The following is a 5,045-nucleotide window of genomic DNA, read 5'->3' on the forward strand; positions in this document are numbered from 1 at the left end:
CTTGAAGGTTGGCTCTTCATACCCCTGATTCCAGTTGACACCAATAGGGCCATCAGTCAGGATCTGCTGCCATGCAGGAAGAAGGACATCAAGGAAAATGCTCCTATGCCTTTGTCTCCCTGAGGTTTTGGGCAGCTGCCTGCTTTGCTTGCACCCAGAGTCAGCTCTGGTGGAGTCCTGTAGCGTCTCCAGGTTGCTCTGTGTATGTCTCTTTCTTTGTTCCTCTTCTATTTCCTCTCGCAACGATTTTTGCTGGCAGCCAGCTTTTCATGATGCTCAAATCTCTCTGAACTAGAGCTAAACTCCTGTACTGTGACAAGGCATACGTCAGAGATGTGGGAATCTTGAACACAAATGACTTTTTAATTGTATGACTCCACATAGCCCATTGCTGAAAGATGTGGTGGGCAGGAGAGAGCAATCCTTTACAGACCAAACACAGATACCAATATATGAGCCCTTTGTTCTTGTTCCCCTGCCCTACGGCTAGCAATACACTCAGGTCTGTGGACATCAAGCCTAATTTGATCACACTTAGCCCAGTGAAACTATATTGACTTCAGTGGAGACACTGCTTTCCAGTGATATAAATGAGAGCTAACTAGTTCTTGAGGCCAGTAGCTATTACCACTTGGGATAGGAGCAGCATGCAGCAGTGACGGCTGCCTGTTCGTCATCAGCTGAGAAATGTCTGCTTTGTGGGCATGTCTTTCAAGGCTCATTTGTCACCTTTGTGTGGAGGAATTTTGGCCAATGAGTTGTGTTTCAAGTGTCTGAGCATTTCTGTGGGAATGGTTTGATTAAAATCTTGCCGTTAGCTCATTGTTCAAATGTGCAGTCTCACTGCCTGCAGGAATAATGTGGAAAAATTTCTGAGGGATTCTGTTTCCTAATAATCTGTGTTTTTTTCAAGGTTTTGACCTATGCTCATTCTGTGTGAGATCAGTCATCCCTGTCTGTACTAAAGGATCTTTGGTCCTCCCCAGGCTCTGCTGGCTCCCATCCGTTCCAGTCCCTGAGCTCCATCTGTGTGGATGCACCTTGCTCCCTGCTTTTTAACCTTAAAAGCTTTATTTGTTCAGGGTAGTCTCAGAGATGTTGTTACTCTGTAATTCCCCATTTGTGAGTTTTCTGTGGAAAAGCCTGTCCCAGAATCTTTGTCTGTTTGCAAACTCACTGTTATAATTTAATTCAACAAATCAGATTCTCAAAGCTTTATCCTTACCAAGAGAACTGCAGGGAACTTTCTATCATCCTTTCTGGATATAGGTAACCATTTTTTCAGCTTTCTGTATCCAGCAAATAGCTGGAAGCCTCTTGAGATAGTTTAAGAAATATTTTTTACAGATGTGATAGATGAAGAAAATATTCTGCAGCTTCACGATCTCCAGTCTCAAGAGCCATCTCTTATGCTTAGAAAACCTTTTACAGGACAAAGCTTTGCAGCATGGGGCTGTGAAGTTTTACCTATTGTTTTCCTAAACACTATAGCCCAGATAGTGCTGGTTTTGATATATTTCAGCCTTTGGCCTTGGCATCTTGAAGGGTGTAACCCTGATGATCCCTTCTGCAGCCAACCAGCAGGGTATAGAGAACTGAATGCTGTGCATCCTTGTGCCCACCTGCCCTGCACACTCTGTTCCACACCACTCTGCTCCAGCTGTGCATAAACAGCTCAGCAGTGAGTTATGTGTTCCAGCTGACTATTGCTGATTATAAACCTGGAGTTATTTTTCATGGTCAGACCTTCTGAAGCTGCTCTCGGTGTCTTACTTGATGATGGGAGGAACAAAACATGGTAGAAATTTTCTCACAGGGAGTTACTTGCTGCTCCTTATGGAGCCCTTATGGCTTTTAGGATAAAAGTCCTGACTCTGGGGCTGACCTGGCCCTGATTAGAGGGGGAAGCAAAGCTTGAACCAAGGCACGCACATTGCTGAGGTCAGAAATGGAGGAGAATGAGATACAAAATAATTTTTAGCAAATATAGATCAAAGTAGGTTTGTACCACTGTCTGAAGCTGGGGCAAGGAAAGTAAAACTAACACAGGACAAAAGTGGTAGGAGAGCGGTAGTAATAGTAGGAGGAATGCAGAGTGAGAACATAGTGATTTCTATAACTTTTCTAGCAGAAATTAGGAATTGATTTTTGTTGTTATTGGATAAATTGTTTCAGGAAAATACTGGTTAGGACGACAGCTGAGTTTTATGTCAGAACGATGACTACGCATAAGAACTGAGATTGAATTGTTTGGTGTTTAGACTTTATTGTGCCACGTTACAACTTCTAAACCTTATTCATATCAGGTGTTTTGCTTTCTTGATTTCTAGACAAAGTTTATTTGCTTGTACTGATGGGAATGTTGAAGATTGTTTCTTCTAGCCCAACCTCTGGACCTGGACCCCAACCTGGACCCACTCAGGCAAGCAGCTGCTGCATCCTTCCTCATGGTTCTCATGATGGAAAAGCTTATATTACATTTTACCACACATGTTTATGGAGATGAGAAACTATGCCAGTTTATTCTCTTCTTCCTTTGTATTTAGTTTCTTATTGATAGTGGAAACTTTAGGAAAGAGCAACTACAACTGCTCTGAGAACAAAGTACCTGAGGTTTCCCCCAATAATGAGTGGCTCCAGGAAAAGTTAGCTCCAAATCAGACAGCGATGTCAATGGTGCTCCATAGCAGACAAAAAGAGACCTCAGTGTTACCATGTGGCGTTGATGTTTTCAGATTAAGATGGGAGGATTAAGGAATTTTACTCAGCAATTTGAGATGCTTTGTAAAGAACGAAGGAGATTTGAGCTGCTTTGTTCTCAAACCACATGTTAGTGAGAAAGCAAACAGGCCCTTAATCCTGACAGACAGCAGAACTTGACATCAGTTTGTCCCTGGAGAGGTGACCAGGAGTTCCTTATGCCCAGCTAAAATGGTAATTTCTTCTTTTTTTAGGAGTCTTCTTGAATCCTCACACTCAGGGCTCCACACATCCATGTACTGCGCCTAACCATTTTTGGAGCCTTGCGCTCCCCAAGACAAGATAGCATTTAAAACCCCACACAGAAGGTGACAAAATGGTTACTGAATAGAGCTAAAATATGTTCTAACTTAAGGTCATGTCTTTAGTCTTAAACAGGACCATGCCAAGAATAAAAAGGAGCTGATAATTTTCCTGTTTGGGACTTTGGCTGGTTTCCTGTAGCAATAAAAATATAGCAGTCGACATATAGACAGCTGAGTATATACACGCTTGTGTACTACCCTCTGACACAAATGTTAATGTCTTATATAGATCTTCAAGATTCTTTTAAACATCTAGTTACATTTTGAGGTCATGTCCTCAGAGGTCATTGATGTAAGCGTGTTTGTAGAAAGAAACAAACAGCTCATTGAATTTGGTTTCCCGTTTTAACATACATCAGTGAAATTAAATACACGATGTTAGAATGTCTGGCAACAAACCCATTTTCTGATGTATAAAATTTGACTTTTCCCCTCTGTGTTTATGTCCTAGCTAATACACAAAGATAAAGTGCATATACTATACTCTGCATATTTACTGAACTTTGGCAAGTCACTAAGAGTCAGTACTCAAATCAAATAAGAACTGCCCGATTTATAAAACACGCTTCTAAACTAATTTTATTATATTAAAAAGAAACTCTAGGTTGATACAAAGCCAATCAATAACTCATGCTTCCCCTTCCCACTGTTCAGCAAATATCAACTATCCCTTTCTAATCTTTGTGTTTTGTCACCATTGCAAACCTGTTGTGAAAAGCTGACCTCATGTATTACTTAAATAAACTGTGTAAATGCACCCAAACAAGATTAATCTCTGTACATGCTTATTTTTTCTGCAGGCACTGAGTATCAAAACATCTTAGTTTTGTGAAGGGATCTACTCCAGGTAATTAGATTCATCTTCCAATTTGTTCATCCTTGATTTGCAGCTGGCATTACTTTTTTTTGCATTATTCTGCTGTCACCTAATAGCCTATACACAACAATTTAGGTGGAAGGAAAGCAGAGTTGAATTTTGTTCAAAGGCTTCTGAAAGATCTCCCATCTTCCTCCCAAAACTGCATTTGTGTGTGAATAATCCATGACATGTACAGGGCTGATTTAAATTATTTTTGCTCTTCCAAATTTCTAGAGAGCAGTACAAAAAAAAAAAAGTTAGGTTTAAGGGGCTAGGAGGTTTGGAAGTGGCTAGGAGGCAATGGAGAACTTGACCTTCCTTTTAAATTATCATATGAAAATTAAATTGATAATATATAAATTCAAGAGTCTTATCAGTATCACCATTGTAAACAGCATAGGAAACCTGGCAGTGGTGTAGCAGGATCTGAATAAGAGAACAGCAATTTACTAATTCCCTTTTAAAGACTAACAGAGTCGCCAAACACAGCTTTGGCACCCTGCTTGATTCAGTTGCTTCATGCTTCTAGGAAGGTTTATTGACTATATAAGGATCAAATAAGGGGTGAGCTGAAATCAGAAACACAGTATTCATTCATTTAACTGCTATAATAGAGTAAATTCAGGGTGACTCAAGGGACACAATGTCTTGTAAAACATATGTACTTAATATAAGGGTCATAAAATTTATTAAATTAAAAGCTAGGTTAAAAATAGGAAGAAAATTTATGCTGCTGTCTAAATGAGCAATAATTTCCCTTTGGCCTTTCACTTTCCACCGAATATGGGTTCTAGGTTTTGTTGGGTTTTGGGTTTTTTTGGGTTTTTTAATAGTCAACTGGTAAAATCTTCATTGTTCACATGTGAATGCAAGTCACTCTATCAGGTGAACTGGTATGCTAAACAAAGAAGAGGAGGTGTGGCCAGGTGGGAGAATATATTGCATCATGGTTTACCACACATGAAAACCTGTAGGTATACATTTATCATTTTGAAAGGAAGAGTCACTTGCAACAATGGACAAAAATATTTTTTAGCCTTATGGTTGAAAAAAACGAAAATTTTGTTTTATCTCTCCACAAAGATGCCCCATTGCTGGTGGGATCCCAGCCAGGGGCCTCT

Source organism: Geospiza fortis, unplaced genomic scaffold (assembly GCF_000277835.1).
Source record: "Geospiza fortis unplaced genomic scaffold, GeoFor_1.0 scaffold134, whole genome shotgun sequence".
Lineage (NCBI taxonomy): Eukaryota > Metazoa > Chordata > Aves > Passeriformes > Thraupidae > Geospiza > Geospiza fortis.